Below are 13,821 nucleotides of genomic sequence, written 5' to 3'. Positions count from 1 at the left end.
TTCTAAAATCAGTTCTCTAGCAGAAGGGAGAGAGTTCAGAAGCCTTTACTATGGCAAGATTCTGTCTCCAGCTTAAAGGGCACCTTCAGCCTCTGATATGTTGCTACATCCAGTACCACAGCTGCTCAGATCCTATGAAAACCCAACTGAGCAAAGCTCTGTCCCAGGGAAGGGCCATTGGCAGGAAGTTTTCTGCATGGCCCACCCAGTGAGGTGGCCGACAGAGAAGGATGGTGCCCCTGCAGCTCCCCACTGCTCCCCAGGTGTAATCCCCTTCCCCTCCTGGTGGTACTGCCAGTGCCAGTTTTGCAAAGAGCAAAACAGTCATAGAAGTCTGAATTTTGTTTTTGTTCCATTTTTACTTTACTTATGTCCTGTTTATCTTTAAAATCTTAGATGCTAAGTGGAACGTGGAACATGGTCACAGGACTAGCAAGGATCTGGGCCATGGACTTCGTTCTCTGTCTCCTTGGCACCACAGTAAACCATAATCTCCTTCATAAATTTCACAACTGGAATTCAGCACAGTCATCTACAACATTTTCCTCATTGGTTTGTTTCCTGTGACAGCAATTGATTTCATTAGAAGTGTCTTTGGGAATCTGAAACTCCCAACAATAAGTACAATATAATATAAAGAAAGATAGATTTGGCATGATTATGATTAAAGTACACTATGATTTTTTCCTAATCCTGCAGATATTTGAAAATACAGAAATTGCACAGGGCTACAATATGAAAATATTCTCAGCAAGACTTACAAATACAAAATCTCTTTTTCAAGTGACATTGATTTTGCTACAAGAAAGGAGAAATTAAAACAAAGAAATAGTAGTTTATAATAAAGAAATGAAAGAGATACCCAGTTGTGGCGCTAAGTAGGGAAGCTCCACATTTCTGTCAAGGCATGCCCACAGCAGAAAATAAGTTGATCCCAGCTGCTTCAAAGCAGCTTTCCACTGCTGAACACCACTAAGGTATCTGATTCACTCCTTTGCAGAAAGGATTTATCTCTCAGTGCCACACTGGGAAGACACACATCCCCGAAGAACTTGTTGTCATGGAATAATCATCTCACTTTTAGGCATCAGTGGCTCCTCCAGGCGCTCATGTTGGATCTGATTCAGGGCAGGTGTCTGCAGGGCTCCACTCCAAACGGAGTCCCACCTGCACACAGCATCTGCCAGCCGCACCAGGAAAGGTGAGGAGCATCTCCTGCTACCTCACAACTCCCACCACTGCCTCAGCCTGAAGGAATACACGGCTTGGGTTCTCCCTCAGAAGAGATACAGGTGGGCTAGAAGGATGTCAAGGCCTCCATGTTACCATTCTAAGTGCAGGACAGGACCTTGGCACCAATATCTCTGTATTCTCCTTAGCTCATGTGTTCTCACAGAAACAAAGCCCTGAAGGTGACCAGCACACTGGATTTCAGTTTCTGCTGAATGTAAATCTATAGCACAAAGACTAACTTTGTGAGAGAATAACTGCAGAATCATTCTTCTGAATAAACCTTCCTTATAACCTGGAAAAGGAAAGACACCTACCAGTTATTTTTGTCATTAAGCTAAAAATAGTAGTCATAAGAGGTTTTTTTGAGAAATCAAGCCATCTGCCCAAATAATGAAATAAATTGCAAAGAAACTAATCATTAAAGGAGATACAGCAAATTATATTCTAAGAAAAATATTTCAGAGGGAGTATTGGCAGGACTCCAAACTACAGCTCTTGTACTTTAAGAGGACATTTGGAATGATCTGATAAAAATGCAACATAATCAACCAATTCTAAGCCATCACCTGAGTTATTTGGTGCTTAGAGTTCCCATTGTAAATAGGATTACTTTAACAACATGGCTTAAATAATGTTAAAAATAGATCCTAAGTATTCTAGGTCACGCCAGAAATATGTAAGAAATAAAACCAAGGGATTTTAGGTTCATGAAAGCCAACCTCATTTTCAAAATGGAATGGAATTCTAATCCTCTGTTTCTCTTTATTTGTTATCATAAATAAATATGATAAAAAGCTTGACATGGTTTGTAGTCTAAACACTGAAAAGCACAGGTAAGATACCCACCTTTGTCTGCATTTGTCCAGTTCTCAGAGTATAAATGGAAAGTTTCTGAGTATAAATGAAAAATCTCTGTGCAGATTCTCTTGTCATTTGGCTCTGACTGGATATAGGGAAACAGCTGGATGAAGTCACATATGTATATTGATAGATGGTAGTGTGATTTTCAAAACTGTTTAAAGTGATTTCAAAATAGATAATCTAGAGTCCTTTTGGTACAATTAAAAAAAAAAAAAAACAACAAATCTATGCTATGCTCAAAATCTAGATCTTTTAAAAAGCTTTCAAAGCCACTTTGGTACAATATGGTAGAATATGCCTGAAGATGTTAATTTTGTGTTTCCACTGAACACAATCTTTAAGGCAGAGAACTTGCAGCACTCTTCACAGGGCACCATTTGAAGCGGAAAACGGCAAAGACTGCTGGTTCCAGGCCAAGGCTGGGTTTTTCCAAACTCCTGCATGAAGGCATGTCCCAGAGGCCAGCAGCCTTGACAGAGGCGTGCAGCTGCACCACGGCCTCTCCCCGTGCGACACAACGAGGCTCGGAGCCAAAAAGGGTCACATATGGCTACATCCAGGTGCCAACTTTTTGTCACACGCTCGCTGCTTGCGTCGGGCAGGAGTGGGAGGATGTCCTGTGTCATTTTGCTGGTGCAGTTTGAGGGACTGCAGCCAAAAGGAGGAGAAAGAAAAGGGAGTAAAGTCAGCAAAGCTCCAGGTAAGAGCTGTTCTCCCCATTGTTTTCAGGGCACCGGGACCTGCTCTTTCCCCCCAGCTCAGTTTGCAGCGGGACAGCTCTGAGCGCTGTGAGGGCCGCGGGGGACAGGGACCCTCGGAGGGTGCGTCCCTCCGCGCCGGCTGCCGGGTGTCCCAGCGCGGTCCCCTCTCCCGGCGGCAGCGGCAGCCCGAGTCAGCCCCGCTCGGTGTTTCGGGCAATGGTGCCCCACGCCGGCCTCCTCCGGGCCCGGCAGCCCTCGGGGCCCGGCCCCCCGCTGCTCCCGCCGGGACGGGCTGCGGGGGGCGGGCACGGCTTCCCGCCGCCTCCCGGCGCGGCGCCCGGCACCACATCCCGCGGCAGCCCGCCGCCCCCGGGCACGGCCGCGGCTCCGGCGCAGCGCCATCCCAGGGCACGGACCTGCGGCGCCGGGTGAGGGCGGCGGCGGCGGCGGCGGGGGAAGCCGGGGCCGGGCGGGGGGCGAGAGGCGCGGGCGGGGTCCCGTGGCCGTGGCTGCCGGGGCCGGGTCGCCGCCCGGGCCGGCTGCAGGACGGGAACATCCCGCAGGAGCGGTGGGGTCGCGGCAGGGACCGCCCGCAAACCGGAGCGTTCCCGGCGACGCGGAGTGCCCAGGTACCGAGCGCGTCCCTCCCGGCCCTGGGCAGCCCTTGGGGCATCGAAGGGAACGGGGAGAAGTTTGGAGCAGAGGGCGGGCGAGGAGCGGTGAAGCTGCTGGGGAGGGTGGTCCTGGGGACGGGATGTCCCGCGTCCGACCACCGCGTCCCAGGCGTTCTTCGGGACAGGTCACGGGCGATCTGGCCGTGCCTCCCTGCCCGGGATGCTTCCGGACTGACCCGGTTTGATGTTAATAATACCTTAGCGCCAGGTATTATTAACCTGTCGGGGAAGCCGCTAATCGGTGTCACTCGTGGGCTGCCTCTAATCGGGAAGGAAACTGAAGTGACTTTTTCTCCGGGAGAAAAGCAATCAGAAGTACGCCAGGTGCGATTTTAAGCACGTCTCTTTCCTCAAATTATGTTTATATGGTCAAATTAATCAGTGGTGACAACACGAAGGCTAGAGAGTATTTTACTGCTTAGATATATTACAACACACATGTGAAATATAACGTTGTGCTTGAAGTCCATAATTTAATCTACACGGACATGATAATGAACAACTGACATGTAGTTTGTGAATGCAAAATATATTCCTGGAAGATCAGTTAAAATACATCACTGACTTTAAGCTTTCTGTGTTTGCAAGGAATGTTCTTGTATTTAGATCACATGCAAGTCAGTATTTTTTCTCTTTCTGATTGCCACAGAATGTTGACCGTAAGAGAATTGTTTCTTAATCCAGTTATAAATGATGCTTCTTAGTTGTAGAAGTTATTTTTGGACTCTGCAGAGCAGGCAAGTGTTTTTAGCAAAGAGAGAAATAAAAAAGTATTAAAAATTCCTGAAGCAATGGATAAAATTACCTTTGGGGACATTGTGGTTAGGATTAGTAATGTGGAAATACACAGGGCATATTGTCTTACACAGTATAACTTCATCACCTTCTGTATTTAGGAAAAAAAAAATCTTGATAAAAATTTTATCAAAACAGAGACCTTAAAAACAGCTGAAGGGAAGACAATGACACTTTGTTTATCTTTTCTGGCTGAAGAAGTCATGGGGATGAGAATGGTCTGAGTTACTGAGCTTTTTGTTTTAACTTATAATATTCTCTTTTAAGTTTTGAACTTGAATGTGCATGCCAGGATGGTTTTGAAATATAACATTGTGGTTGATACAAATACTTACAAATTTAAGTGAGATAATTTGAAACTTAACTATAAATACTCACATAACTTCCAAAAGCACACACTTTAGAGTGTACTAATAGAGTGAAGGTTTAGTTTTGTACCTTGATTTTGTAATAATCTTGTTGGAACAGAGACCAGTCTCTTTTCTTTTTTTCTTTTTCTTTTCTTTTAAATTAGATGTGTCATGACAGTTACAAATTAAGGCAAAAGAGCATAACACATCACTATGCTGTAAAAATATGCATGAACTTGAAATTCATGACAAATTTAAAAAATATTGATGCAAGTCATGAAATGCAGAGAAACTCAGTCAGGTCGTATTGGTAATCTGTCTGAAAGTGCAAAACTGTTCCCTTGTGTCCATTCACTGACTATCCTGCTAACAAATAATATTTTCTGTTAGTATACTGATGAGGGTTTTTAATGAGCCTTTCAGAATGTAACTGTTTCCTTCAGTTTCTAAAACCTGGGGTGGACAATTTGTGAGGAATCATTTGTATAGTTATCTCCACCAGCTCAAGATCATGTGTTTTCTGAACTCCTGTTGGCCTTTCTGCTGTACTTTGTTGATTTCTCCTCCTGGTGAAGATGCCTCAGGACCACACTCATTCTCTGGGCGTAGCTTCCTCTTGACTGGATTTGGGGGTAAAGTGAGGGAAATTGACATGTTCTCTTCACTTGATGTCCAGAGAGCCTCTTGCATTGCAGCTTCTCCCTAGGGAGCACCTCGTTCTTCCAAATAATTTTGTGAGCAGTGGAACAGTGCAGGATTTTGGATTGATTTTTTGCACTCTGTGGCATCCAGACTGGCCACTCAGTGGCCCATGAGATCACCCCCACCACTGAAAGGGGAGAATTACAAAAATAAATCCAAGTGATCTTGTCTGGTAGAAGTATTTTAGACAGTCAAACATCTGTGTTAGAATGGATTAAGATTCTGGCGTTTGCATTTTTACAAGGGGATCATCCAGATTTTCATTGCAGCCTAAGAGTGTAGCTTAGCAGAAATCCTAGAAAGTCAGAAATGGTGATCTGTTTGTGAAAAGCTCCCAAATCCGGCTTTCCTCACGTGAAATAATGTCTTCTGTACTTGACTTTAAAAAATTCTGGTTTTAGAAGTTTTTCTCATTTTAGATTTATGTTTGTTATTTCTTCCCTTCTGCCCTGACTATATTAATTTCAGCCTGGTTTCCTAAGGAGATGAAGCTGAAACAATAATAATGCTGTCTGACTGATAGCTCCCCTCATTGCCTTGGTGTATTTTGTTTACCCTTGGGGATTAATTTCTGCCAATATAAGCAGAAGAGCAGAGATTTCAAAGTGATGAAATTTTCCAAACCTCAAGGCTTCTGGTGGCCATGGAGATGAGGTTGATGCCCCCATTGAAGGAAGCGCTGTAGAAAGCATTCAGCTTAATAGACATCAGAAAATTTGTGTGGGTCCTTCATAGGATGCTGAGCTTTGTAACTTTTGCTGCTCAAGGCTTGGTGATTATATTTTTCAATTTCTTTGCTTCATGGGAGTGCACAGTTGTGGATGTTTTGATCAGGCCTTTTTTTCTCAAAATAAGCTCAATAGGTCTGAGATGTTTCTGATAATGAGCTATGAATACAAACACTGTCATTCCTCGACTTCGTAAGCTGATGTTTTGCTTTCCTTGTTCATAATTTAATACTTCTTGATACAGGGTTGATAGCCAGTGGTGCAATAATTTTCTTTGTTTGCTTGACTCAGTGCAAACACTCGATTACTGTGGTCACAATAAAACCTAGCTTCTTCCACAATCAGTTTCTCTCAATTGCTTACAAGTTTTTGATTAGACTTTAATTTGCTTGCTACTGCCACTGCTGTTTCTTCTGGTTAAGGCTGCATCTGAACGTCCTCTCCTGCTTTTTCTGCACAGCGGGATGCTGTAACACTCTCCCTGTTTCATGAGAAGGATAATGGAGGAGAAATATGAAAAGGTGTTGTGAGTTTATCTAGCAAGACCTTCATGAATACATGTGCTTTTATTGACTTTTAAGTTGTGGTTTTTGTTCTGATTATTTGTTTTGTTACACAACCGAGGAGCTGTGTTTACGGGTAATTGCCCATTTTCTCCTTTCTTGTCTTGCCAACATTAATAGCATGACAATGCTTGTGTATCTTTTCTCTTTCATTATCTCCCTGTAAAATTACTGTGGGTAGGTTTTTTTGAGGTGCTTGGGATTGGTTGATTTTTTTTATTTTAATTTTTTTCTTTAGAAAGATTTAATAGTGTATTAAGTTGATTTGCTAGCTTTTTTCCTATTTTAGAAATTGTATCAACTGGCCTTGCTCTCTGAATGTGCATATATAAGTGAAATTAATTTAATAAAGTGCTCACTGGATAATGTTGATTTCTTTGAAAATATTTTCTGTATTGACGTTGCACAAAGCTCTCCTCTATATCTTTTACATTCATTTGTATACATTAAAGCCTTCATTCCCCACTAAAGACAGAACACCGCCATGTTTGTTTAGCAATTCCATTTGACTTTATTCTCGTTAGATATTAGCAAGAGGAAGGACAAGGTGCACAGTGATGTCTTTTTTTCTGGGAACAAGCACAAACGCTTGTGTGGGGTCTTGCCGTGCCTCATCCCCTTGCACTTGGCCAGACGCCCTTCCCTGCTGCAAGGACCTGACGTGGCAGCCCCACGCAGCTCTCCCTGTGCTCCAGTAGCTGCCACCCCACAGCCTGGGCTGGGTGCCTCCCAGCTGGTGTCAGAGACAACTCCCACAGCAGTTTCTCACCAGTGGTTGCATCGCTCCCAGAAACGTGGGATGTAGCATCGTACGTAGGTGCTACCCAGTCTGCTTCACTTCGAATGCATCCAAGGGATGGATCTGAAAACCCTGCCAGTGGAAGTGTTTGACTTGTGCTGTGGGGAAAGTTTGGGTGGGATGTGCGAACTTGTGCCCTTACCTCGGCAGGGCAGAGAAGGGCAGTGACATCCTGCTCAGAGGGAGTGTGGCCTGTGCCCAGAGACCAGGGGGAGGGCTGGGGTGGGCTGGCAGCAGGAGCCCTTCCCATGGTTTAGCTGTGGCTAAAGCAGCCAAAAAAAAAAAACAGTCAAGGAAAAGGCCTGATCAGTCAGCAAAGGGAGGTGATGATTTTACCAGGGTCAGGTTTGCGCTGGACATGGGGAGACAGACTTTGAGCAGCCTTGGGATGAGGAGCTCTGGCCAGGTGCAGCCAGGCTGTAGCACTTTGGCAGGAAGATTTCAGCTGGCTTCCCAGAGCACAAAAAGCACTGAATATATCCAGCAGAGGTTTTGCGCATGTCTTTGCTTTGGTATGTGGCACACATCTTTCCATGCTGAAACCAGAGGTAGGGGCAGTTTCTATGCTGGTCTGTGCTGCAAGGATGCAGCTCTGAATGAAATATATTCCATTTTCTGTGTCCCTAGGAAGATCCCAGAAGAACAGTTGCAGATCAGGGAGCACTTGCTTTTTTCTTTTTGCTGCTTCTTCTTTTAATCTACAGATTAAGCAATATTTACTACACATATAATAATAGCAAAGCTGTCTCTGTTGTCTTTCCCCATCCTGTCCACATATTCCATCCAACAGAGGAAGGTGAACTGGGTTTACAGTACACAGTGATGTTTATGCTTGCCATTCTGAACACCTGCTGAGGCAGAACAGAGGGAATAATTTATACTGCTTTCCAGCCCCCATGGACAAACGGGTAGCCTTTTATTTTAGCCTTTTTCAATTACCTTTGCAACCAATCCACAACATTCTGTTGGAAATTCAGAAGTTTGTCCATAGGCTCCTGAGCAACCTGGAACTGTGATTAGTAATGCAGTTTTGGAGTTGAAATGCCCTTGGAAGATCTGCAGTGTTCAACACCACACAACTTGGTGTTCTGTCTGTATAAAGTACTGCCCTTTGCTCAGGCTCAACATCCCTTTTAAATTTTGTTTTGCCTACTTTGGAATCTTGTGTCATTTGTATCCTTTAGCCGAGCACCTGACCCATCGATATTTTATGTCTTCTTCATTACAAGGTACCTTGGTCTTGCTCAGACAGATGCAGAAGCATTGGCAGCTCTTAAATATTTCATACTAACTGATGAAAGTGCTCTGTGGTATTTCACTGAGTAATGACAAAGAGATTGTCATTGAGATGATTTTGTACCCTTCCTCTTCCTCATCAAAAATAGCTTTAGTTCCTGGGCAATACATGGTATGCTTTGTTCATAAGCAATTTCTATGTACAGAGGTGGATTTTATAGTCCTTAATTGAGTCCTTAATTAACACCATTAAATAGTGTTGGTAAGATTTGTCCTGGAAGTATACCTTGTTATGTCTCTTCCATCTCTTGTGGATGAAGTTTGGTTGGGTAAGAGGACTAAAGGAAGCAGAAGATGGGAAGATGATGCCTAGAAATTCTGTCTCTGAGTGGACAAGCAGTTCTGAAAATAGTGTTTGAACTAGAATTTCCCCATACTACCAAGTAGGTGGTTTGCTTGAAGTATACATATTTCTCAGGGCTTAGCCAGTTGTGAATAGCATTGTTTGCTTTGGCAGATGACACAAAAAGTGTTAAGCAATCATATGGCACTTCATCTTGATTTCAGTCCACAGTACAGTGGGAGTGCTGAAGTTTTTCTGCTGTTTGTATGAGTAGAAAGCTTGAGGATTGGCTTTAATACTGCTCTGGAAAAAAAAAAGGAAAGTCACCCTGGAACTGAGGAGCAGGGCAGAGGTCTGCAATTGTTGCCATTTCTTCCAGAGGGTGGATGGGATGCTGCCACAGAGACAACTTGTGATGGGAAGATCCTGATTTAGCTGCAACCCTGCCTGTAACAGAGCCAGGCTTGGACACAGCATTGTGGTTCCCTGGACACAGGGAGTCAGATAATGTTGTGGAGTGTGTCAGTGTAGTTCACCTCTCCTGTTTCCTTGCAAAACTGCAAGGAAATGGAAGGATGCACTCTCCTCCAGGGAAGGAGCCATTTTCTAGAGTATCAAAAGCATGATGGTCATGGCTGGAGCAGCTGCCCCATGAGGAACGGCTGAGGGATGGGCTGGCTCAGTCTGGAAGAAGATGGCTCTGGAGGTGCTGACAGCAGCCCCTCGTACCAGGGGGAGGGAGGAGGAAGCCAGAGAGATTCAGATGGTGCACAAGGAAAACAATCCGAGGAGGCAGAGGTGTGGATTGCCCACAGTGGCTGCTCTGGGAAGTTCCAGCCCCAAGGGAGCACGGTCTCATCTGGACCAGAGACTCCTGAGGCCTGTTCAGAGCTGTCCCGTGACCCTGTCATTCCAAGCTCAAAGCTGAACCTCTGGAAAGTTGCTGCGACCTTTGTTAACCATCTATGCATGAAAAACATAACAGGGAAGAGGAACCTTATTTAACAGACTGAAGGAAGGCTGGTTGACAGTACCTTTAATAAGAAATAACAGATGCTAACAACAGCATAGTGTTTTGCAGTCCCTGCCTTAAAATATCTTGCTAATACAGTCCGCCTTAGATATGGTTAAATTCAGTGTTGTAAAACAATTTCTAAGTGTACGATGTGATCTATTTCAGGCTTCAAGTCTAATTAAGTCTGCTGCAGCCTTTGTTCACTTTAGAAAAGCTTCTCCAAGGCACAATACAGTATAATAAAAATGCAGGGACTTCTGTAAACATGTTTTGCTAAAGCTTTAATGTGATAGTTATGTTCTGTGTTCAGAAATGAAACACTGAGCCAATTGCTTTCTTGGGAGCAGGCATCGTATGCAATGGTCTGACTTTAAAATAAAGGTCCCTAAGTGGGGATGGGGTCTTGCTTGTTTTTCTTCTTGGAAAGGTCAGGTGTTAGAAATTCTGTTGTTACCCGCCTTCTGATATTTTCTCTAAATTTCTTCCCAGAAGAGCTGGATTGCAGTGAAGCCTCTCGGTAACAAAGGCTCCAGAGAAGACAGCCACAGACTAATCTATTATTAAGACTGTGAGTTGCTTCTGTTTAACAAGAAAATACTAAAGAACCATGCCAAAAAGTAAACTATAAGCAATTGCTTCTACAATAGATGGAGTTTCATTTAAGCAAACATCAAGCAAAAAGCTCCTCTCCATGTTGTCAAAGCTGTTTCATAAGCAGTGATTGAACATGTGTTCCCTGAGTAACATAAAAGAGTTGGCATTAAGAAGCCAGTGGTGCTTTCAACCACTTCCCCTCTTTTCCCCATCATTACTCAGAAACTGTCACTAAAAGTGCTTGCTGTTTACCTCAGAGAGCTAAAAAAAGGTTAAAAAGATGAGTGTGTGAGAGTTGGAGGAATATTTGTTTTCTTTCCCCTTGAACTTGCATTTGTTTGCTGGAAAAGCTGGAATTGTGGAAGGAATTAAATTGAATAAAAATAATTCTCAGACAATTTCTAATGGAAACAACCTATCATTGATGTGATTGGAAGGTCTCCACTTGAACATAGAAGATGTTTATCATAAGGCGTGATGCTTTTAGAAGGCATCACTGAAAAGGCAATGCTGTTTTTCTGTGCTGAATTGGTAGTTTTATTATTTACAGTTTGAAGAGAGAGAGTACATGCTGTCCATGCAGTTCCTTTTATTAATGAGTAACTCACTTTTATGTGCCTTCTCTCCTTCTGGATTCTCATTAGCTACAGGTAGCTGGAAGTAACACTCCAAAGTAAAACAGAATAAATTGGATGTGTTTCTTGAACAGATTTCCCAATAGACTCAGTGTGTTCTATTCTAGCAAGTTTTTAAGCAAAAAAAAAGAAAAAAAGATTATTATGATACTAATATTGTTATACTGATTCATTTTGCTTTACTGAGTATTAAAATAATTCCAAATGGAGACCTACTTACTGTAATCTCATTTGAGGAGATGCAATTTCTTGGGTTGAGTCAACTATAATAATTCACACATCTTAGCATGGAAATTGAATGTTGTTACAGAAACTTCGTTATCTTGGAGGGATGTAATGAGACATTCAGCTGTATAGTCATTGTGTTAAGTGACTGGTTAACAATCCAGCCATTGTAGAGAGGTAAATTTTGTCATACGAAGGGAGAAGGAAGAAAGCTGGAGGCCTCTTTAGTAGCAGTTGGTGGTCTACAGAACATAGAAGAAAGCTGAGCAAATTTATCCAGCTGATCAATTTTGCACATCCACATGAAGTGATATCCACCTCATGATTCTGGCAACCAAAAAAGTCAATTAAAACTTCACACCTTAATGATTTTAAAAGTTGCTTGTTCTTTAGATTTTGGTAAAACCTAGAACCTGAAATTCTCTTGCTTAAAATTAAATAAATATTCTGGAAGAACTGAAAGATGAGATTTAGAGATTCACCTTTTTTTTTTTTTTTTTTAAATGAAGCTTTTTATGGCTTAATGGCTTGATTATTCCTTACTAGAAATATTAACTATGCATTCTTTTCTTTTTTCTATATCTTGGCCTCATTTCTGTACTTTTTCAGAATTTAGGAAAAAGCATGTAAGATTAGAGGTGAATCAAAGCAAATTTAAAAAATCAATTTTGATTTGAATGGCTCACTACCTCCCCACTCTCACCACATGCTCACTCTCACTTCTCCTCCCAATGCTCTTGCATTTGATTAAAGCCATCAAAAAGCTGGGATTTCCAGCCCAGGCCTTTCTGTATGGCTGCCTTTCAGTGTAGGATTGAGTGCATTTGTTACTGCTCTGTTCCCGAGAACTGGAGAGCAGAGATAACAGCTGGCAGTGGTGTCTCTGGGGCAAAGGATTCTCCCGTAATCCCAGTTTCCTTGCTCAGACTTCCCAGTGTCAGTGTTCCATGGGGAGGAGAGGCTGAGAAGCAGCCCGAGCTGCCCTCTGACAGGAGTCACATTTGATGTGCGGATGGCAGCAGATCCCTTGGCCGGGGCTGTGGCAGGGGAGGCAGTCCAGCCTTCAGGCTTAGAAAAGCAGGAGCCCCTCAAAAGTGGAACGTAATTACCATCTGAAGTGAAGCTGTTCCCAAAATGGGGATATTTGTTCAGATGCCTCACCAGGAGCTGGCAGGGGGATCTGGCTTCACTCCTCCTGTGCCAGTCTGAGCTGCTCCACCAAGACAGCAGGTCCAGTCTGTAGCCATGATATTTTCTGAAAAATCCTTTCCTTAGGATTTTTCCTCCTGAGAAGCTGAGAGGCCTCAGGAACAAAATGCAAACAATGGTTATCTGCTGCTGTGGAATGCAACAGGTGCATCTGTGATTCCATGTTAGTTGTTTCTAATTAATGGCCAGTCACAGTCAGCTGGCTCGGACTCTCTGTCCGAGACACAAGCTTTTGTTATCATTCTTTCCTTTTTCTATTCTTAGCTAGCCTTCTGATGAAATCCTTTCTTCTATTCTTTTAGTATAGTTTCAGTATGATATGTATCTAAAATAATAAATCAAGCCTTCTGAAACATGGAGTCAGATCCTCATCTTTTCCCTTATACCTGCAAACACCATCACACCAGTCTGTTTATACAACTGAACAAAAAGAGGTGCAGGGTGAGGCCTCCTGCTGGCTTTGGGGCAAAGGCCTCGACAGCAGAACACATAGAGACATGCTCTTTTGTTGGAGCATGTCTTTTTAAGGCTCCATCTCCTAAGAGAGAATGTAGCATTCAGAAGCATGAGGATAGATGGCTCATCACTAAATGGGATGTGATGAGGGGGAAGATGCTCAGCCTCAGGCAGCATGGGAGCTAAAAACAGCTCAGTGGTGTTGCAAGATGTGTTTGCACAGTGCCAGCACAGCCACTGCTGAACTTGGGAGAGGCTGGAGATGTTCTGGAAATGTTCAGAGGAGTGAAATCCTCAGGGGGTAATAGCCCTCAAACTGAGGAAGGAATATTATGGCTGTTCATGTCTGGTATCAGTACGGGAGTTTCAAAAATTGTTAAGAAAATAAGCGTTTGGACTGTATAAAAGGCACATAAGCTTATTTTGGGTGAGGAAAATACACAATGTTGTTCTCCTTTTTACATCTCTTCAGAAAGTATCTTGGCGTGTTTTCTGTAGATCTGTGTCTCTGAATTTAGAGGGGGAGGATGAGGAGGAAGGGAAGCTGAGGTGAGGAGGAAAGAAAGCTGAGAAGAGAGTGCTGCTGGGATATGACAGAGTTTAGCACCAGTTTGTTTGCAAGTGGAAGATGCAGAGGACCTGCAGTGGTGTGTTATATTGTTAATTAAGTTTCAGGGTAGCTCTGGAGTTGTAGATCCTAGG

The 13,821-nt window shown here is 43.3% G+C and overlaps 1 protein-coding gene across 3 annotated transcripts in view; it reads left to right on the top strand.

Annotated features, from left to right (window-relative positions):
* The first annotated feature begins 2,626 nt into the window (after window positions 1-2,626).
* PKIB (cAMP-dependent protein kinase inhibitor beta) overlaps window positions 2,627-13,821 on the top strand; it is a 53,956-nt gene continuing 42,761 nt past the window's right edge. Inside the window, exon 1 of one of the 3 annotated variants that reach the window (XM_058021783.1) lies at window positions 2,627-2,794. The gene's annotated coding sequence lies outside the window, so the exon portion shown is untranslated. Of the gene's footprint in view, window positions 2,795-3,146; window positions 3,224-3,315; window positions 3,425-13,821 lie in introns of those variants that run through there. The other 2 variants (XM_058021782.1, XM_058021784.1) reach the window with 2 other exon arrangements.

Source organism: Melospiza georgiana, chromosome 3 (genome assembly GCF_028018845.1).
Source record: "Melospiza georgiana isolate bMelGeo1 chromosome 3, bMelGeo1.pri, whole genome shotgun sequence".
NCBI classification, from domain to species: Eukaryota; Metazoa; Chordata; class Aves; order Passeriformes; family Passerellidae; genus Melospiza; species Melospiza georgiana.
Note: the sequence above shows the minus strand (reverse complement) of the source record. Positions and strands in the feature narration are given on the sequence as shown.